A 23,828-nucleotide genomic window follows, 5' to 3' on the forward strand; every position below is an offset into this window, starting at 1 on the left:
AGTCTGCTGGCTGGCACCTACAGTCTTGCCTTTTGGCAATGTCTGCAGTGTCATAGAGTGCAGCTCTGGCCCCCTGAATCCCCCTAGCGATGGTCAGCCCATGTAGAAATGCTACTGGATTGTCTGTTGTACAATAGTGACAGCAACTGCTGGTGGATACAGATGGCATATCACATCATGTAGTTTCATGAGCCCCTCTCAGTCTGTGAAAGTCATACAGGGTTAGGGTTAGTTCAAAGATTATCCAGATGTCCCTGACTGTTCCTGACATATTTTGGCTAGCTCACTGTGTACTGCACCCCTGTAGCTCATTGCCTGACAGTCATGGCTAGCATACCTGGTGACCGCTTCCAGCAGGACAGCAGGTTATAGACAGTAGTGAGGGGACACAGGCTCTGTCTCAGCAACAGTGTGTACATGTTGACCATACAATGTCAGGGAATGAATACAGTACCAGATATTAATGTACCATTACTGTTTCGACTATGATTGATTTATAGTTGCCATGCAATATTTTATATGCCGTACTAATTATCCAGTTTTTAATAGCAATTCCTGTTCTAGATTCAATTAAAAATTCAATTAGTGCAGGTTTTTCACTTAGGGTTCCCATTCCTTTCTCTTTGCCTATACTTTGATATCAGTCCCTGAAAGGGAAGGCAGTCTCTAGCCTGCAGTCTAAATGTCTTCTTGGTCTCTTCATATTCTATTACCTTTCTATCTCTCTATCTGTTCCCAATACCTTGGTTCTTTTGCCAGCTTCCTTCAGTAAATTCTATCCCCTCTTGGCTATTCTCTGTAGCCATAATTGCAGTCATCCCTTTTGACAGAATCTCTTTTTTCCATTCCCGTGTTGGCTTACTTTCTGCTACTTGATGAATAAAATATTTTGTTTGACTGTTGTTATTCTCTTTCAGGATCTGCATACGAAATCCCCCTTTCCTTTTTTTTCTTGAACCCCCCCCACTTAATCTCTTTCCTCTTTGAATTGTAGCTTTTTGCTTGTGTTATGTACAAGAGCCTTATGTCCCTTAATATCCTTTCAAATCAGGTAATCCTAAACTTCCTTTTTCTATTGGAAGGATCAACGTATCCCACTTGCTCTCGCTCTCTTCACTTCCCGGATAAAATCTGACTCTTTATTAATTACTATCCAAAACTTCTCTTCTAGTTGATAAAATATGCCTGTCCTGTATATAAAACTACAGGGACTAAAACATTTATTGCTTGTACCTTGCTATCCATATTCATAGGCAAAAGTTTCCAGTTTATTTTTGCATTATCTTTTGTTTATTCTCTTCCTACAAATTCTTAGCTGCCATAATAGTGTCCTTTTTAACTCATACTACTGAACCAGTTTATGTGTGGATACATAATTTACAGCTATAGCCTTTGTCTCATCTTAATTAATTTTATATCCCCTCCCCCCAAAAAAACAGAACTATCTCAGAATGTTCAACAACACTGAGTTGTCCTTTTCTAGTTTCAGAGTGATACAGAATGATATCATCTGCAAATAAAACCAAGTTTTCTTGAATACCATACCTATTTGTTTGTTTGTGTCTTTCGGCTTTTCCCGGTTAGGGGTCGCCACAGCGGAACTCTGGCCTGCTAATGATTGGCAGTTGATTTTTACGTACAGGCTTGCCAGGCCTGATGCACAACCTTCAACGAATGTATGCCCATTCATGCATGTCTCCACGCAGAAGACACTCTAGCTGAGAATCGAACCGGACAGCGTCTTACTGTGAGGCAACAATGCTACCGCATACCATACCTATTATAGCTTTGAATTTCTGAGTCTCTTATTTTCTTTGACAATGGTTCTAAATATAACACAAATAACAAAAGGGAAAGAGGACAGCCCTGCCTGGTTCCTCTGTTTAGACACAAATTATCAGAAAGGAACCATCCTACTTTGTTTTTAGCCTCAGAGCCCTTATATAGCCTTCTAATTAAGTGTATTATTGTATAAGGAAATGCAAATTCTTCCATTGTCCTACTCATAAAATCCTAGATTACTCTGTCAAATGCTTTCTCTGCATCAAGCCCTACTAAAAACAGAGGCATTTTCATACATTTTGTTTCCCTCTGGATCATTATTTTGGGTCTTTATTAGTTTGTCAAACTACATCTCCATTGAACACCTCTTCATCGACATGAAACCATCGAAATTCACTTCAGCGATTTGCAGAATTTTTCCCAAGGAAATGAAACAATTGTCCCATAGCACAATGGAACACACAATGCACTAAATCAAACCCACACAAGTGGGGGGCTTCACCCCCCCACACCTCCCTAACTGTATATATCAACTCCGAGATCACACTACAGTGGGGAAAAGGACAAAGTTGTGGAGTTGGTCAACTACTTCCTCACCCTGGTAAAAATTATGTGATTCGCAGAAGTGAAATTCAACAGTTTTGTGTCAATGGAGATATTGTCAATGGAGATATCTTTCAACGAACTAATATAGGTGTGAAGGCTGGAAGCCCAGCTAGCTAGAATTTTGTAAATAATTCTATGTCATTGTAAATATTAATATGGTCCATAGGCCTGTCTACACATGTAAACAACCTGTATGTTATGTGCTGAGCTTCAAAACTGTATCCACAGTGCACCCTGCTAGAAAAGAGCAGAAATGCATATGGACTATATGCCTGTGCAAATGTATGTTTTTGTAGTATAAATTGGGACATACAGAGTTAACTTACAAACTCTGAGAAAATAAGTAGAGTTTTACAGTTGTGTTTACCACAGCTAGAAGACAGAATGCCTGCAGCTAGAGTTTCTTTCTATTGTTTGGAGACAGAAATAATTACTAGGTTTAAAATTAAAAGTGTTAATTGTTTTACAACTTCCGGTTTCAGGCAAGCTTCTAAGAGATAAGTGTCAGCCTCTGAGAGATACGTATTTTTCACAGACACATGTTAAATTTTAAGTTCCTGTTAGCCTGGGAACTAAGGCAGAGGTGACAAGAATGGTGTAATCTGAGATGACCCAGCAGAAATGCATGATAGTAATTTAAGAACTATCTTAGAGAGAAAGTCAGTGCATTTTGTATTTGTCTCTGGACCAAGAAACATCCACTCAGCACTTGTATTTGCTTGCTAATAGTAAGTACTAGATTACAGCATCTCTCCTAGAGATAGATAGGAAATTAGTAAGATCAGTCTAGATGTTTTCTGTATTTATGTGAGACTGTCCTGCAATGTTGTTTTAATGTATTTCCTCTGATTCTGAACTCTGTTGTCACTGTAGTGGGTTATTGAGTATTGTCTTGTTCTGTTATTATTTATTATTAAATATATTTAAACCTTTTAATTGCATCTGGTTTTGTTTAGAGATATTTAAGCTCTTAGAGTACTTTCATGTATTTGGTAACACTGTACATGCCACTCTTAAATAGCCTAAAAGTCTTGGACACACTTACCAATTGAATAATAGTAACAGTACCCAGGGCTCTGGGTTCTGTTCCTGACCCCCTTATTCCACGGTAAAGCTCTAACTCTTCTTTCCAAATGGTCTGATAATGACTGTTTAAATTATAATGTAAAAAATGTTTGCTAAAAGTTTTTAAGTTAATACCTGAGGCTTATAGGAAAAAGTTTCATGAGCATAGACGCATGGCAGATGAAAGTGTGTGTGAATATATTGGTGAACTAAGCACTTATTTTCATAGATGGCTGAGTGGATGTCAGGCCACCACTTTTGAAGGACTGGCAGTCCTTTTGGTCAGGGAACAAGCCATTAGCAATTTGCCTGAGGACATGAGAATCTGGTTAGCTGATATACAATGCCTTATTGTAGATGAGTTGGGGAAGAGGGGAGACCTATACCTAGCAAGCAGGACATCATTGCACAGGAAATGGACACCCAGTGCTGCTCATGGGTCTAAGGGAACACATGGTGGACATCCCAGACTTATCCAACAGAATCTACCAGTAGCAGGGGAAGCCACTTGTCCAGGTACATGTGCAAGACCTAGGATTAAATGTTTTAAATGCAGCCAGTGTGACCATGTAGCACATAGATGTCCATGGAGGCAAGGTGTGGAACAAAAGGTGCGAGAGCCAGTAAACGGGAATGGCAAAATGCCAACAGTAGGTCGTCTTGAGACAATAAGGGTTACAAACTATCACCATGCAGATGTCCTGATAGGGAATGATTTTGGTAATGCAGTACCATCTGTTTATGCAGTTACATGCAGTCAGACTTGGAGACAAGCATGTGGGTCTGGTAGCCTGGGAGAGGCCCAGACAGACCGTACACTTGCAGCCAGGACTGGTGAGGTGGTTACTTCAGGGAGGGAGCTACCCTGTAGCAGTGAGACTGAAGATGAGCTACAGCTGCTTGTGGGTACTGATGTTCATTTAGACAGAGTGACTGCAAGGGCAGAGGCAAGTAGTAGTACCCTGGCTGACAGTGGGGCACCACTGTCAGAGGATACCAGACATCCTGTGGAAAAGGAGCTGTGAAGGGTTACAAAGAGAGAGTTGAGACAGGCTCAGCTGTCAAACCCTACATTACAAGGCCTGAGGGAGGTAGCTAGTGAGACACCTTATTCTCAAGGGATGGGGGAATCTGTTTACTGGGACAAAGGGTTACTGTACAGATAGTGGACCTCTTAGGGAGGGCTAGAGTGTGAGAGAATACAGTAGATGGTAGTGCTCAGAGCCTACTGTCTAGCACTTCTAGCCATAGTCCATGATATTCCCTTTGCAGGTCATATGGGCATAAAACATAAAAAGAGATGTATTATGCAGAACTTTTATTTGCCTGAGATTTCTAGAGATGTAACAGGGTACTGCAGGACTTGTGAGCAGTGCCAAAAGGTAGGCAAGGCAGGAGATAAGGTGAAAGCTGCTTTGATGCCTTTGCCTGTGATTGAGGAGCCATTTCAGAGGGTAGCTATGGATATTGTGGGGCCTCTAAGCACCCCAGGTTCCACAGAGAAAAAGTATATTCTAGTGGTAGTAGATTATGCTACCAGATACCCTGAGCCAGTGGCGCTGTCCTCCATTGAGGCAGAAAATGTGGCATGTGCTTTGTTAGAGATTTTCAACAGTGTAGGTTTCCCAAAATAAATACTGTCTGATAGAGGTGCCAATTTCATGTCAGACCTGCAGGCTTGTCTGTGGAAGTACTGTGGGGTGAAGCACCTAAAGACCATGCTCTACCATCCCCAGACTAATGATCTTGTTGAGAGGTTAAACTCTACACTCAAGACTATGCTACAGGCATTTTTAGACCTGTTTAAGAGGGAGTGGGACAAATATTTGCCCAATCTGTTGTTTGCTTAAAGAGAGGTTCCCCAGGAATCCACAGGTTTTTCATCCTTTGAGTTGCTGTATGGGCATAAGGTGTGGGGAACTCTAGATTTAATTTGAGATGCGTGAGAGGGTGAGTGTGAATCCCACAAGGAGTTAGTTGTGACATATGCCCAAGAGAGCCTGGCAGAAGCCAAACAGCAGAAAAGGGTCTGTTATGACAGGAATGTTCAAGCTAGAGAGTATGCTGTAGGGCAGCAGATAATGGTTCTCATTCCTGTCAGACACAGCAAGATGCAGGCAGCTTGGGAGGGACCCAACAAGGTGGTAAGTGTAGTCAGTGATGTTAACTACATGGTAGACCTACTAGGCAGGAGGCAGGGGCAGAAACTGTACCATGTTAACATGATGAAACCTTACCATGACAGAGAGGCACTTGTGCTGAGTATTTGCAGTGGATTGTAGGAGGAGTCTGAGAAAGATCTGGTAATTAATCTCCACAGTCAGGCTCGGGCTGACATCTCAGTGCAAGGGGTAGCAATGTACCAGCAGCTATCCCTACTCAGGTTTGAGAAATCCGAGCAGTGTTACCGGAGTTTGGGGACATGTTCACTGGGAAACCAGGGTGCACCCAGCTGGTGAAGCACAATGTGGATACAGGACTCCAAATGTCTATTAAGCAGGTCCCCTATAGGGTGCCTGAGAGAGTCAAAAAGATTCTGAGGGAGGAGATACAGGAAATGTTGGAACTAGAGGTAATTCAGGAGTCCAGCATTCCCTGGGCCTCACCAGTGGTGCTCATACCAAAGAAGGACGGCAGCACCAGTTTCTGTGTGGACTACAGGAAATTAAATAGTCAAACAGAGTCAGATGCTTACCCCATGCCTAGGACAGATGATGCCCTAGAGAAGCTGATTGTGGCTACCATCATTGATCTTACCAAAGTTTACTGGCTGGTGCCCTTGACCCCCAGTGCTAGAGAGGTCAGCTTTTGTGACTCCTGTTGGCTTGTATGGATTCACAAATATGCCCTTTGGGATGGAAAATGCCCCAGCAACTTTCCAGAGGCTGGTAGATCATATCTTAGCAGGAGCAGGAGATTATGCCCTTGCTTACCTAGATGATATTGCCATCTGCAGCCATTCTTAGCAAGAGCACCATTCGTGTGTCAGGGAGGTGCTGGGCAGACTACAGAGGGCAGGGTTGACCATTAAGCCCAGCAAATGTCAGGTGGGTATGGTGGAAGTCTCCTACCTAGGACATAGAGTGGGGAGTAGTAAGATCAGGCCAGAACTGGCCAAAGTAGAAGCCATTCAGACATGGCAAGCACCTGTTACCAAAAAGCAGATGAGGGAATTTTAGGGACCGCAGGGTACTACAAAAAGTTTGCCCCCAATTATAGTACCATAGCTGCTCCCCTCACAGACCTTTCAAGGAAAAACAGTCCAGATAAGGTAATGTGGACCCCAACATGTGAGCAGGCATTCCAGAAACTTAAAGGAGCTTTGGGAGGACCCCCTGTTTTAGCCATTCCAGATTACAGCAAAGAATTTGTTCTGCAGGTGGATGCTTTGAACCATGGGATGGGGGCTGTACTTAACCAGATTTCTTCAAAGGGAGAAGAGCACCCAGTGGTTTAGCTCAGTTGTAGGCTTCAACCCAGGGAGGAATGCTATACAGCTGTAGAAAAGGAATGTCTAGCCATAGTGTGGGCACTGCAGAAACTTCATCCTTATCTGTATGGAAGAAAATTCACTGTAGTTGCAGACCACAATCCCTTAACATGGCTATATCGAGCCAGCCAGCAAAACACCAAGTTACTAAGGTGGAGCCTAGGATTTCAAGCATATGATATGTCAGTGCAGCACCAAAGTGGGATTAGCAATGCCAACACAGATGGGCTCTCAAGATAGGGAATGGGGTAAGGTATTCTCAGATAGACTCAACCTTCTCAAGGAACGTTTCTCAAAGGTCACTTGAAAAACTAGCTTGAGTTCATGTGGGGGGAAGAAATGTGAAGGCTGCCAGCCCAGCTAGCTAGGATTTTGTAAATAATTCTATGTTATTGTAAATATTAATATGATCCATAGGCTTGTCTACAAATGCAAGTAACCTTACACCAAATCTCAAAGAGTGTGTGTGTGTGTCTTTTTTGTAAGTAACCTTACACCAAATCTCAAAGAGTGTATGTGTCTGTGTGTCTGTGTGTGTGTGTGTGTGTGTGTGTGTGTGTATGTGTGTGTGTGTGTGTGTGTCAGCTTCTTGGGTGGGGACACGAAGCACTGGTTGGACAGAGAGAGTGCTGGAGGTTTTTGCTTGACCACTCGGCTGAGATCTTACCCCTATAGCTGTGCCAGTGGGGAGTCTTATTGGGGATCTGGAGAGAGAGACAGGGAGAAACCAGCCCCAGACTGACTGTGATCTATGTGTGCTCTTAATGAAAATTGTACATTGCTGTATGTGTACTTGTCATCCTCCCAATGTGCACATCCCTCACTGGTGTTAATGGTGAAGATTGTGGATCCTTGACTACTGGGCCAGTGCAGGGGCATCACAATAGGCCCTATCATTTTCCTATTAATGTTGTCAAATGTTTGCCTCCTCTCCACAAAATTACGTTAATTCTTTTCTATTAATTTTGGCAACACCTTTGCCATTCTTTTAGTCATTATAGACATAAACACTTTATAAACATAGTTTAAAATTGAAATGAGGTTATATAAAACTTGATCTGATAGGTCTTTACTGACTGACCACCACAGTTTTTTCCAGGATGTTGGTGCTTTCCATCCTTTTAAAATACTGTTCAACAAGACCTTCCAAATCTTTACCACTTTCTACGTTCCTAGCTTTCAAACTTCAACTAGAATATCATAAATTTTAGAGACTTTTCTGCAGATTGGTTATACATCACCATTTTTATCGGACTCCTGTTACGAAATCAAAGATGCTGAAGATCGAATGGCTTTAATATGGGAAATGCTGTTCATCTATGTGTGTTTGTGAGATCATGGTACAGTGAAGATTAGAAAATTTGCCCTTTCTTCACTGTAATGTGATTTTGGAGTTGGTATATATAATTAGGGGGGTTGGGGTGCAGGCCCCCACAAAAGTGACTTTAAGGTATGGCATTTTTGATTTTTAAGTCATTTGAATGCTGGTCTTTTCCATGTTGTAATATAGACCATTTTATCTTATCTCCTCCTGTCTTAACTGTTAACTGTTGAGCCTCATCTAACTCTAGCCTTGGCATATTTAAGTTTTCCATAAATATTTCCATTTATGCATTTTTCTTGATTTTCCCCACTTTTCTGCTTTATACAAATTTTCATAACATTTCCAAAATATCTCTAATACCTTTAGGGGATCTTTGGTTATTTTTCTTATTAAAGGGCTCCCTAAGTTTGGTACCAACACTTTTTTTTTCTGTTGCCTAAGTTGTGCCAGAAGGTTTTGTTCTCTAATGTTATTATCAAAAACAGTTGCTTAACAGCAATATTTTTAAACTCATGCACATTATTCACATGCTCCCTTATTTTCTCTGTAACACTCTGCAGTTGCACCTCTACTTGTTCTGTGAGATTCCCCTTATTCTGTAATACTTTAACCTTTGTCAGCTCTTGTAAATAATTCTTACTTCTTAACCATACCTCTTTTTCTTTTTTTATCTTATTTTAAATTCCAATTTCATTTTATCCAACTCACTAATTATACATTCAGAAGAAAATTCTTTTACTTATAACTCCCAAATAATTTTCACTACCCATTCCTTAAACTTAGCTCTATTTAACAGATAAGCGGAGAAGCACCAGTCCCTCATTTTATTTCATTACCCTGCATATTTATTTTAGTTATTATTATCCTACTTACTTCTGGAGTACTTTCTATCTTCCCTAAAAACTCTTGAATAATTTCCACTATCCATTTCTTACATTTCTCTCTTTCTAACAGGTAGGTGGGAAAGTGCTAATGTCTTATCTTTACTTCATCACCCTGCATTTTTATCTTAGTAATTATTGTTGCATGATCTGAAATAGTTATTGGATGTGTGTCAAAGTTCTCAATTAAATGCACATGTTCCTGTGAAATATAAATTCTGTCTAGTGTAGCCTAGTTGTTGTTGTACCTTGGGGGATAATATGTAAATTCTCTTTGAGTTCCTACTACTGAATTGATGTTTTCAGTACCAATATTTTAGTAAATTTCTTCAGAAATATACCATTTTTATTATATTTTCCATTCTAGGCCCCACCAGATACATCCTCATTGTTGCAAAACAAATTCCAGTCCCCAACTATAAGCAATATGTCCTGCTGAAAGCTGATTATTTCTCCCAAAATGTTAAGCTCCATAATAGCAGTTTTAGGTGGAGTATAAAAACATGCCAAAGTAATCCTTATTCCTTGCCAGTAGCCCCTTACTACTGCAGATCTGTCATTTTTATCTTGCTCTCCTTCTTTCACTGTTGGAGCTCCTCTAGTAATTAATATAAGTACTCCTGTTTTCATTTGGCCCTGATATTTTGCTGAATGTCCATTATGAAATCCATTCTTTATCAAATTCACATGCTCAGTTCTTGCCAAATGTGTCTATTGAAGCTTTGCTATCTGTACTTCATGTCTCTTAAGTATTCTTCCCTTTTTCTATATACCTATGAGATCATTCACATTCCAAGATAATATGGAAAGTATCACCATTATAAGACATCATTATTCCTACCTATTATATTTGATAGTTTTTTTAATGTCTGTTTCCATGTTTTGTGATACATGCACCCAATAATGTTTGGCAGGTTGGCCTGTTAAACATTTTTTTTCATCATCAACATTAGAACCTCTGTCACATTTTACATGACTTTTTGTTTTAATGAAAACTGCTCAAACAAAAACACAAACAGATCCCCAGGAAGAACACTGCCATAACCTGTTAATTTAATACAAACACAAAAAAATATGTTCATCTTCAAATATTAAAGTTTAACCCTCCCAATAAGAACAGTTGTCCCAAATAAACAGCTGCATACACAGACCTTAACCGACCTAAGTTGAGGTTTTTCATGCTAAGACAAATGTTATTGTCTGTGCTTCTACGAAAATAATTGGTGCCTGTGCTTTTTTATCTTTATTCCCCTTCCAGATATGAAAAACAACTTGCTTACGTTCAGCAAACATTAACTTGTAGCCTTGAAAAAGAAATTTCCTGGTTTTCTTTTCCCTATAATCAGCTTGTCTCCATGGAAATGTAAGAGAGAAAAAAGTGTAGTCTTCAGCTGCAGGCTTCTAAAGACAAGCTGAAACATTTACTGATAAAGAAAACTTTTCATCATATACAATAAGTTCTTATTTACTTGTTTCCACTTAAAACTTGCTATTATATTAAGCCAAGGGTCTTAATCCTGACATTCACTTATGCATTAGTAAGAGAAAATATATCAGCTATACATATATCATGATCTTTGTCCTTTTGCACCACATCCTTTACTTCAGCAATCCAAGATTATAGTCTATTAAGTTAAACACCTATTTGTCTAGCCTTTTTTCTCTTTTTGCATTGCAATACCCTCATTTCTTAATACTAAAAATAGAAAAAGAAATAAAGAAAAGACATGTTTTTACTTTAGTCTCTTCATCAGATATAAAAAAATCTAAAATGGTTTATTATAAAGCATGCAATTTATATCATTAAAAGTTTCAAAGAAGTACTGTTACGGACAGAAATTGTTTTACTTAACAGTTACCTTTTTCCTTTCTCTTCTCCTCCCCTCAGTGTCTTTCCAAACATTAATGACATGAAGTGAGGCAAATGCCATTCAGTTCATGACGAACTTAACAAAGTCACTGAAAGTCCACTCTTTTCACTTTTTCCTATACAACTATATTTCATAAATATGATTAGCGCTTAGCAGTCTCGCATTTTTTTCTAATTTCAATGCTGCTGGTCTTTTTCCTGTTCATCTCCATCTCCCAACTCCAGACTCCAGTTCAATTCCAAGGTGCTCCCAGTTCTTCTAGTCAACTCATGTGCTTTTTCCTGTCTCTAAAACATTTTCCTTTGAAAGAATGGAAAAGATTTCACTGACAAAGTCTCTCCCTTTATTATCAGAAGAATGAGAAACAGCATCCTCTTCTGCTTGATGTCTCTATTTTTGTTGAACAGACTTTTGTATTTCCTTCTTAGCCTGTTCTGCATCAAAAAATTATTTTGCTCCTCCAGGAAAAATAGCAACATGAATCTCAGACCTGCTTCTTGACTTTTCCTGATTGCTAGAATATATTTGTTTCTCTCCTGCTTGGTGTACAGTGAATAATCATTTTCCACAAACATTCTACTGCCTCCAACGTTTGAGTCATGGCCCTTGTTTCAGTTTTGTCAGATCAACTCTTTCTGCTGGTAAGTTTGCATCTTTGCTAATAGAGGTCTTGGCTACGTTATTACTTTATTGTGGCCAGATTTGGAGCATACTCATGGTGTGCTCTTTCAATTAACAGTTCATGCAGTGCAATACCAGTACAGTTGCTTATTTGTGCCTTCATAAAATTAATATAGTCTGTTCCTTCTAGTTTCTCTGCTACAGCAGAAAATCTGATATTTTCTCTAGATGCTCTGTCCAACAATTCTACCATTTTGAAACATTTCAGTCTCATACTTGGCTGGCCTTTCCTTTGATTTTTGCAGTTTTATCAGAGCACCTGAATATGTGTTTAAAGATTCATCCATTTTCCAGATTTTTGTTATTTCAGTTGATATACCCCTTCAGGATTTTATTTATTTTAGTATGCTCTGAGCCTATTTGACATAATTTTTTCTCTAGATTACTGGAAGCCATTTCTTGCATCAAAGCTGGAGCTTAAATTGCTTTTAGCTGAACAGCTGCAGAATTCTTACCAGTCAGTGCTTTCTCTTCACCTTTTCTAGTTGATTTTCTTTCAGGATCTCTTAGTTTCTTATTTGCTGATATCCAGGCAGTTACTTAATTTACTAAAAGTGACAGAGTTCCCAACCCCTGTCTTTCAGTTTCTTTTTTCATACTATGAGAGTTGAAGTTAAGCTGTTGTTCAGTGTGCAGCCATCTTAGAAAGTCAAACGATTGAATTTCAGGAGCTTTAAAACCCATAACAGTTACAAAATTGCCCCATACAAAACCTGTAACAGCTACAAAATTGTCCCATACATATTGCCTATTACAATTCATTTTCATTGTTATTCTCACAGTTGTTCTTCTCTTCATGTTAAAAACAAGATTATGCAGTTTGTTGCTGCTCTCCTTTTTTGCCTGTTGTCAGTGCTGCATATCTCTTAATTACTGCATTCGGTTCTGCCACAAAACTAGTTTCTTTCTCAGTCTGTTGCTGCTTTCTTCTTTTACTTTCTGTTACTACTGCATGAGTTTTAACTGCTGTATTCTCCGCTGCCACATCTCCTAGTTCCTTCTACACATTAACATCCTCAGCACTTGTGGAAGAGTTATCTGTCATCTCACCACATGAAACAGTAGAACTGTCACCTGGATCATCCTGCTGGATTATTTTTAACAGAACATCATCCGCAAACCCACCTAACACTAGTTCGTTTATCTGTATCACTCCAACAGACTTGCCTACTTCATTCTCCATTGAGACAGCTATACACTGCTCATTTATATCATCCACTACACAGGAATCTTTATCTGCATTCTAATACTCTATATTGTACAAGTTCTCCAAATTCTCATTTTCCACCTGCAAACTTTCAATAACTTTTCTCTTCTTCTCCATCCTGCTTCTTCCCTTTGTCCTCTTTGTCCCCTTCCTTGCTGCAGTAGGAGCTCTCCATCACCACTGAGCATCTTTGAGCAATAGGAGTAGTTCCCTGATACCCTAGCCAAATTTCTCATAGTAAAATAAACACCACACAAGGTGTCCCCTGAAAAGAGGCCACCAGTCTAGTGAGACTAACCCGGTCAATGAAGGATAAATAAATAAATAAAAATAAAATCCCTCTCAGTTTTGCCTTTTTCTACCTTCAGTCACTATTAGATGTACTTTGAATATATTCTTCACTCTCTCATCCAACTGTATAAGCCTCATGTGCCTTTTCTTTGAGATTAGCCTTAATTATCTTCTGTTATCTGTTAGAGTATCTTTGTTGTTGTATCTATGATTCCATTTGTAGTGTCCCATTTTCAGTTCTGTTTTGTGTGTTCTTTCCTGAAAGTTATGTATGGATTCACTATAACATGATCTGACATATACCAGATTTTTATGATTATATCTATCACACTTCTCAAGTCCCTTTGATTAAGAAGAAATACGTCTAATCTATGTCTCTAGATGACCTCCTTTCTTGAGAATGTGTATCAACCCTGGTTTTACGTAAATGCCTCCACAAATCCACCCATTCTTCTTTTATCATTTCATCCTTCAGTAGCAGCTGCATTGTAATGTGATATTCCTTGTTCCTTGACTTATATCACAGCAAAACTTTACAAATCTGATATATAATATTTATACCAGCAAGATAATACTCTATAATTTTTAAATAGTTTCAATTTCTGTATTTCTCCATTCTCTGAAGAAGTCTTTATAATAGTTGGATTATCTGCATTAGGGACATAAATATTGCCTATATACACCTTCTTGACTACACCTCAAAATTACTTATCTTCCTTATATGCTTAAATCAACAGTCTCTTACCACTCCTATATTCATTGGACTAGAATTGCAAACCCTCTCCCCTGCCAGTTTATGGTCTGTGAATCCTTCTTGGAATTCTTTTGGATTCATTTTATATGCATCCATTATCTCTAACTTTGTTTTCTACAGTGTGATCATTTCTTTGTCAGATTGTTTTAAAATATTATCTACTTTTTTATTAGACGTGAATGTACTCCTGTATTACATGTTATAAATTTGTTCACTGATGCTGATGTTAACATCTTCCTTGTTGTAATTTCCTGACATCCCTGTATCTTCATGTATGGTCAACATCCTTTTATCCCTTGCAGTTTTCCTGGTTTCTCTTCCACAATGTGAGGCATAACCCTGTTCAACAATAATAGTTTGTGTGCACTAAGAATGACAATGAACAAGATGGTCAACTGAGTGAGAAAAGGCTGACCCCCTTCCACTGAGTTTTTAAAGTTGTAGTTGTCTGCCATTTTTTCTGTATATAGTCAGATATCATCAGTTTTACACAGAAAAGATTTAGTTTAACCAATTTTACTTCTGAACAGTTTTATCATTTTTGTTTATGTAAAACATGTTTCTATTAATCATTATACCTTCCTTGTAAGCTTGCAGAGTCTGAGCACCTGCCTTCAGTCTGTTCACATGCTGCCTCAGGTTTTATAAACCAGCAAACCAGGTTAGGAAAGGGAAAAAAAGGATGAGTGTCCTCTTTAATGATGTTCCATGCTGGTTTCTTTCCCATGCATCAGTAAACAATGCTTCTTGAAAATGCTGGCCTACATCACTTCCTTCGCTGCACTTCGGGCCCAGGCTTAGTAACCCCCCACCAATATAAAGACCACCATTCAACAGAGCTTCTTACTGTTCAAGCAAGTGACAGTATAGCAAAAATCATTAAAAAGCATGCTTTCTCCTTGACATATATCACAGCAAAGCTTTACAAATCTGCTATATAATATTGATACCAGCAAGCTAACAGGAGGTAGGCAAGTCTGCAAGATAAAGCATTTGATCAAGTGGGCATTATATAAGCAAATTAGTTTTACTATCTCTTAAAAAGCAAGATATTTCCCTATAAAATGTTGTTCTCCTGTGTATGTAATAGTCCCTGTGAGACTTTTATTTCATTAATTCCAATTGCATTCAGATTTAGCACTTAAAAAATAAATAACGTTGAATATGATGCATAAATAAAATAACAATGAAATAATTTAAATGCATGCAATTAAGTATATAAATCCACAGATCAGTAAGAGAGGAGTATATGTATATTTATTTGCTTTAACTTCTCATCTATAGATTAACTTTAATTTCTGTTGCTCATATTTTATCTAAGCAAAACTGTGTGTCACTACATACTTCATACAACAGGTGCAGCAATTTCAGTGCAGTGATAAATGTATTATAATGTTTCTGTTTTTAGAAGGTGACTTGCACATACATGAGTCACTTAATAGTGATCCTGTGCTGGTAAATTTCAAACAATTGAATCACTAGAACAAGCACAGACATGGGTCCTGGGAGGAGCAAGTGTTATTTTGATACTGTTTAGTTGCTGACAAACTGGGACTTGAAGTAATGTGATCAGTTTGTCTCATGTCAACCAACAGTTGCTCAGTTATCTGTGATACACCCTTACTAATATTTATGTGATCAAATATAACATCAAGTAATGCTTGTGAGTTCAATACATTGTTTATTATATTTCAGATTCCGTATCACCTCTTATTTATCCAACATTAAATTGTTAGTCATTTTTCATTCTGTGTACTCTTTCTTCCCTTAGGTTTCAAGCAAGGTGCCCTTTGACTCTAATCATTATTTAAAATTATTTCTGATATTATCCCATTGTATGTAGTTCCTATTCTACCTTCTTGAATGCTGTGTAAAGTGTAATAGTGATTCTGGAATTGTCAAAATACATAAAACCCATCTTTGTCTGCCAGTGTGATCCATATTATTAGATTGTACATATGCTTACCCTCATTTCTCCTTCTTTTACATATGGTGTATTAATAGTTTCATGACTCCCATTAGTGGTTCCCCTCTGTCACTTGCATATTTACTTGAGGCATTATTGTGATAGTACATGCTTTCCTCCCACATACCTCTCTGCCTCTCATCAGATTTAATTTAACCAGGGAGGACGTGCCAGTCCAAGCAGGATTCTTTCCTTCCACAATGTAATGATCATTTCCTCCCATGAATTTATAACTGTAAATGATGCAGCATGCTGGTTTTACTACATGAAGTAATACTGAGCCATGCCTCTGACAAAAAAAGAAGGAAAATAAAAAATGAAATAAATAAATCAAAAATAATAAAATACAATGGATGCATACCACAATCTTTATGTCTACTTAGTTACAGAATATGGCCTGTGCTGTTTTCTTTTCCTGCCCTCTAGATGAACTATACTTGTAAAATAAAAAGAGAATTAGATTAATAAGTTAATTTTTTTTGCAAGAATTCCTCCTTTGACTATATTGAAGAACAGCTGCATTTTCTGACAGTGGATATTAGGAATACAAAACCAGCATGTCTCCATGCGGCCAAACCAAAGCTAAGAAAAAGCAAAATTGCTCACATAGTATCTTAGGTCAGTGGTCTTCAACCTTTTTTGCACCAAGGACCAGTATCAATGTAATACAATTTTTTCCCGGACTGGCCATCTTGTAGCATGCATAATAAAGTAGATATTTATTTATTTATTTGACATTTGTTTAACGAGGAGGCCAGACCCAGGGAGAAAAGCTCCAAAGTACAATAAAAAGACAGGTGGCAATAATTACCAAAAAAAAAAAAAGTGTACAATCTGCTTAACAGCATAACATTAATCTACTGTGACTGAGAGGTAAGTAAACCTAATGGCAACCTTACTGATTTTATGTTTATAAGAGCAATGTTTAAGATCTGTCCCTATTATTTGGCTTTGTCCAGCATACCTCTCAATTGTACAGATTTTCACAGAATATCCAGATTTTTGCCTCATATTTTTGGTCTTTTTCTCATAAAATTGTTGTTTTATGGCAAATCACGGGCAGATCATTGAGGCTGAAGTCAGAAAGTGACAGACAGTTGAGTTTCATACTTCATACCCTTCAGAAAATTCCTGCTAATGGAAAACCTGTATTTCTGTCAATTTTCAAAGTTTGTAAGAGCAGTACTTAAAAGGGTCCCTATTTGGGGCCTTTGCCCCCCCCCCCATTATTTTTGGCATTCTCCAGATTTCTTGATCTAAGTAAGAGGCTGAGAGGTATTCATAGCTCTCAACTGTACAGATTTTTGCAGAATGTCCAGATTTTTCCCTCTGAGTTTTGATCTGTTCCTCATAACCTTTGTGATTTTCTGGCAAGTCAATGGGATGATCTGATGACTTAAATCACTAAATAATGATATACATTTGTATTTCATACTTCATATCCTTCATCAAAATGCATAAGACAAATCCTGTTATTCTAGAAACTTTCTAGGGTTATAAGAGCAATATTTAAAATCTGACCCTATTTGTCCCACCATTCTGTTAGGTTTTGTCCAGCTTTTTTGCACTACTAAGAGGTTGAGAGGTAGTGTGTGTGTGTGTGTGTGTGTGTGTGTGTGTGTGTGTGTGTGTGTGTGTGTGTGTGTGTGTGTGTGTGGACAAAAGGTACACACACACACACACACACACACACACACACACGCACACACACACACACACACACACACACACACACACACACACACACACACACACACACACACACACACACACACACACACACACACACACACACACACACACACACAGAGTCTCTTTTGCATTCATGTACGCATTTACTCACGCACATCGCTCTCACTCTTTTCCGATCTCTCACACAGAGTCACTCCCTCATTTATACATGCATTCACTCACACATCACTCTTACTCTCTCCCGATCAAACACACACCCACTCACATCCTCATTCATACCTGCATTCATTCACACATCACTGGCACTCTCCTGATCACACACACACACACACACACACACACACACACACACACACACACACACACACACACACACACACACACACAGTTACTTCCTCATTCATACCTGCATTGATTCACACATCACTCTGTTACACCCAAATGCCACACAACCACTTACACATTCATTCATACATTGTTCTCACTGTCTGTCATGCCCACATGCCTCACACCCACTTACGCATTTATTCACACATCGCTCTCACTCTCCCGATCTCACACATACACAGACACAGTCACTTCCTCATTCATACCAGCATTCATTCACACATCATTCTCAGTCTTACGATCTCACTCATACACACACACACACACACACACACACACACACACACACACACACACACACACACGCACACACACCGTAAAAACTGCAGTAGCTGTAGTAGCACAAAACCCTTCAAGATAATGTATTCCAGCATAAACATGCAGAAAATCCAAGCACAAAGTGCATTATACTCCAATGATGAAATAATACACAAAAGACTTCAAGTCTGAAAGATAAAAACTTGTATTGAAGAAAAAAACACGGTTAAGCACTTTCATTCCACCATTCAGGATTCAGCAGAACAGTATTTGCAAGTATAATCAAAATATATAAAGACATTTGAAAATAAAACAGCCAATAAAAAATGACTTCCAATGAAGTACTACAGAATTTTTAAAGTAAAACTGTCAGTAAATGCAAACTATTTTGTAACACTTATGTTTTAATTGAACTGTTTTACTACACTATCTGTGTTAAAACCACTTTTCAACAAAATACTGGCCTAAGAATAATGTATGTTTGTACATGAAAAAAACTATTAAAAATTGTTGAAAACTGTAAACAAATGATAAAAGCACATGAATGTCAATCTTGTATTGGAAAATACCAAGACAAGACTACTGAGAAGATTATTTTGTGTACTGCATCAATAAAAAACATACTTGTGTTTCAAAGCTAGCTGCCCTTAAGTATAGGAGTGATAGATGTATGTTCATTGAGACTTGGCAACCTGACTGCATTCAGTCTCAATTGCCAAAATAGGTCTCTTCTTTCAAGTTCTTCTTCCCAAGCCCCTCCTCTAGGTGAATGGGTTACTACCTCAAGTATACCAAAGTAGAATCTAATAAAAGTAGGACAAACTAGAGAATGTTTACAATGGGAGTTATTTGTATTTTTCTTTTGAATGGCATAGTTATGGTCATAAATCCTCCTGTGTAACTATCTTTCTGTCTTGCCTATGTAAAAATTGTTACATCCATTACAGACTGCAAAGTAATAAACCTCCTTAGTTTCACAATTCCCACTCTCCAATGTGATATATATCGGGGTGTTCCTATCTCAACTTTATTTTTGTGTTGTATATAGTTACATTGGTTACAAAAGCCACAGGGTTTGGTAACCCTACTTGTAATTCTGGGAAGGTCTTTTTTAGGATTTTCTAAAATGTTTTTAATGTTTCTACCTGTTTTATAGACAAATCTTGGTATCTCACCCAGTTGTGTCAAAAAATCTAGATTACCTTTCAAAATGCACCAGTTTTTCAGCAGAATGTTCCTGATTTCCCTTGAATGTGTACCAAAGAAATCACCATAGAATTGTTGAAGTTAGTGGGGGTTTCTTTCAAATCTGTAGGAGGTATTTTGGCTATTGTGTCATCTGTCCCTAAAAGGGGTATGAATTTTTACCCTACCCTGTGAGTATTTCTTCATGAAGACTTTCTAAGATAGTAAGGGGATAACCTCTATCCATAAACATGTGTTTCAACCTGTCCACCTCTTCCTTTAAATGTTGAAATTTAGAACACATTCTGACAGATACTACCAGTTGCCCTTTGAATATATGTCTTTTCATGTGCTTAGGGTGACTGGTACTATATTACAAGTAGCTATTTGAAAATGTATGTTTTCTGTAAACCAAACAACCAAAACACCTTTTGATTAATTCTTATGCAGTGTAACAGCTGAATAATTAATCGTATAACTAGACTGAGTGTGTGTGTGTGTGTGTGTGTGTGTGTGTGTGTGTGTGTGTGTGTGTGTGTGTGTGTGTGTGTGTGTGTGTGTGTGTGTGTGTGTGTGTGTGTGTGTGTGTGAATTTTAAAAATGTAGTTGTGGAATTAATGTAGGAAAGAAATTCTTCTATAGCTGAACCCTGATCCTTCCCACAGGATGAAGATGTCATCCAAAAATGCAAATATGTATGCCATACTTTGTTAAACTTAGAATTTAGTGTGAATTTTTGTTCCCAGCCATACATAATAAGATTGGCATACATAAGGAATGTTTGGATTTGTTCCACAATGCTGTAATTGAACTGACCACTTTAGACAATTCCATGGTAAACTTTATTATGGAAATTATGAGTATTATTTTACACAATAATGTATTACATTTGAGGTGGAATATTTTAAACAACTCAGGGGGGTGGCCGTGGGTGCAAGATGTGCCCCTATGTATAGACTTAGGACATATGCAGCAAAGAGATTACACTTATTTCACAAAATGTTAATCATTCTTTTTTTTTTCTCTTGAGCAATATTGTGGCTCTGTGGTTGAGATATTTTGATGTGTCTGACAGTTCCAAGTTTTGGGTTTATTTCTACTTGGTTCACTGTCCATAGGGAGCTGACATGTTCTCCAGTGTCTGCACAGGTTTTCATGGGATACTGGGCTTTTTTTCCCATAATTTTTTTAATGTTATTTTACTTATTTAACATTTATTGACTGGGAAAGTCCAACTAGAACAGAGCCTATTTTCAGCGGAGGCCCGAGGAGAAATGCTCCAGGCAACATCTTGGCTGCTTGCTTATATACATTATATTTAAACTTTGCCTTCTACTCTAGATTACTGGTGAGAATTGCCACAGATAAAAGTTAATAAATTAAATATTGCTGTATTCTAATTTTAATTTATTTATTCTACTATCCAATTTATCAGCACAACAACTTTCAAACATTTTGTTTTATTACATTAAATACATGCACAGGTTAAAACAAACGTGAAACTGAACTAACAAACCCTTTGTTAGACTGGTCTTTAATGTTACTTTCCCTATTAGCTTGTAGTAAAGTAGACAAATACAGGCTGCAGTACTATTGTTATTGTTGTCAAAGCAATAAACTGTCTCATTATTAAACATTAAGGCAACAGTTATGGATAGTGCTAGATAATACTAAGAGGAAGGTAACTGTAATGTGCGCAGCACTGTTAATTAAAATAGTTTGCATTGTCATTTCTTGCAAAAATATTTAAAAGTAGGTTTAGTATATTCTTTTTTTTCTTCTTCTTCTCTTCATCTACACACTCAAACCAGTCTCCAAAATGGAATGTTTACTATTATTTTCTATACATACGTGATGATCATTCCTCCAGTTGTTCAATGTAATCTTAGTGAAAAGTAGCCATGGTAAATTCACAATTAATTGAATTCTCATTAAATGCAGTGATGGTTTCTCACCAAATGTTGTGCTATGTCTCTTAATGACCTACACTACATATTAAAATTAATATAAACTATGACTCTATACTGCCAGCAAACACAACTTGATTTTTTTGTGAATACCAGAGGACTTAAATCATCATCATTTAATCATCAGATTACAAAATGATCCTCATTGTAGGAAATAAAATTAAATGAAATATGATTCTGCTTTTAAAATCAGTTCTGAATGTAAGCCCCACAATATCCATTGTGTGCTTTTTTATGTACTTTTGTTTTCTGTACAAGTAACAAATGTGAGCTATTCTATCCTTATTTGTATCCATATAAATGAAATACATTACATGAGGAGTAATTGAAAAACTATCCAGAATTGTTGTTCATTCCTAACATAGTATACTCAATCTTCCTTTATACCTTTACACATAAGGTGTTCATTCACTGACAGATGGGTTCCATGTGGCAGAGTGCTTTTGCAGTTAGAAGTGATACACATAACATAGATGTATAGTAGCTAGTACAGGGCAAACTTTCAGCCTATCCACAGGGTTTTTGCCTGATACCCAGAGAACAGTTACTGTTGAACCTCCATCCCACAACACACCTAAGGCCAAGGTATTCCGCAACAGACCCAAGACCAAGGTCTTTGTTCTTAAATCTGTTGTGGGATGGAGTTTTAACCATTTGGTGTGAAATAAATGCAAGAAATGGTGGATTTATATTGTCCTGGATTCATAGTTTCATAGATTCATAGATTAGTACTAAGCTAACTGCCCTTGTGAGCCATTTTAAGCCTAGTCAATTATCCCTCATGAGACTCATACCCTACAACTTGTGTTTGTAAGGCAAACACCTTAACCATTAGGCCACCCTCTTGTTGGTGGATATATGGTATATAAAACCAACAAAAGTGGACCCAATGTCAGTAAAGAAAACCAATAAATGCAAAAAGGTGACAAATGTGGGACACATAGCCAATGTTCGCACATTATTGAGGAAGACAGCATGGTGCTTGGTAATACCTTTAAAACAAGAGAGTGAAATTTAACAAGGAAATTATGAGAGCATGGGCATTATATACCTAGCAGTATGTAAGAAATGTGGCAGTTTTTATGTGGGAGAAAACTGAGAAAGCATTGAAGAAGTGAATATATGCACATGTCTATAGTATTAAGAATAAAAATATGGAGATTGCTGTCTATAGACACTCTTTGCTCGATGCTTCCCACAATTGATTTAAATTTGGTATCTTGGAGTAGGTAGATCTTAACTCAGGGGGTGGGGATTGGGAGAACAGGTTGGAATATACAGAGTTGGTGTGGCAATTTAAATTGAATGCCTTTACCCCTGGGTTTAAATAATTGTATTTCGATCCACCCTATTTTAAAACTTCGCACAGCTAAGCTATACAGATTATTCAGTATATAATTAAAAGATTTTAAATACACAAATTCAGCTTTTCTTACATCTCAAATTTAGTTATTTTTTAACATCATAAATTCAGATGCTTTAATATTATAAATTCAGCTTTTTTTTTTGAAAAAGAATAAATGTTTTTTGAATGCTGCTTCTATGGAATGTTGTGTAGAGACAAAGACTGTTATTAAACTTATTAAACTCATCAAATGTGTGAATGTAGCTTTAAGAGAATAGTTGATAAATTGATGAATTAATTGAATTTAACTAATTAATTTAGATTATTATGTACACTATATATAAAGCAAAACAAAATTAACTGCACCTGTGCGTGTTTTTCTAAATGACAAAAGGGCATTTTGGGCAATGTAAATACACCTATACACACACACACACACACACACACACACACACACACACACATATATATATATATATATATATATATATATATATATATATATATATGTATTAATTGGTATATTTAAATTAATCATATAATCAAACAGCTAAAGCTGATGTCATTAATGACCACACATAGTTGACAGTAACATCACTGACACATCATTGTATATGTGTGGAAAAACATCCTTGCAGCATGCAATCAAAAACTTTCAAAAAACAATTAAAAAAATGTTTTTGCATGGGGGCAAGCCTCTCGGCAATCCCCATTTGGGGGAGGTACCCCCACATTCTCTGTTAATTATATATACTAACTCTGCAATTGTACTATACTGGGGAAAGATCACATTCCCCAACCCTGGTAATGTGGCAGTCTCACACAATAGTTAACCATTTGTTTAGTTGACCAATTGCTGACTATAACAACATTCTACTAAATTTATGACTCACATGTATATACACACACACACACACACACACACACACACACACACACACACACACACACACACACACACACATATATATATATATATATATATATATAGATAATGCACGTGTGTGTATGAAAATCATGTGTGGGTCTGTGTGTGTGTGTGTGTGTGTGTGTGTGTGTGTGTGTGCATGTGTGCC

Source organism: Protopterus annectens, chromosome 3.part1, assembly GCF_019279795.1.
Source record: "Protopterus annectens isolate FY-2018-M chromosome 3.part1, PAN1.0, whole genome shotgun sequence".
Taxonomy (NCBI): Eukaryota; Metazoa; Chordata; order Ceratodontiformes; family Protopteridae; genus Protopterus; species Protopterus annectens.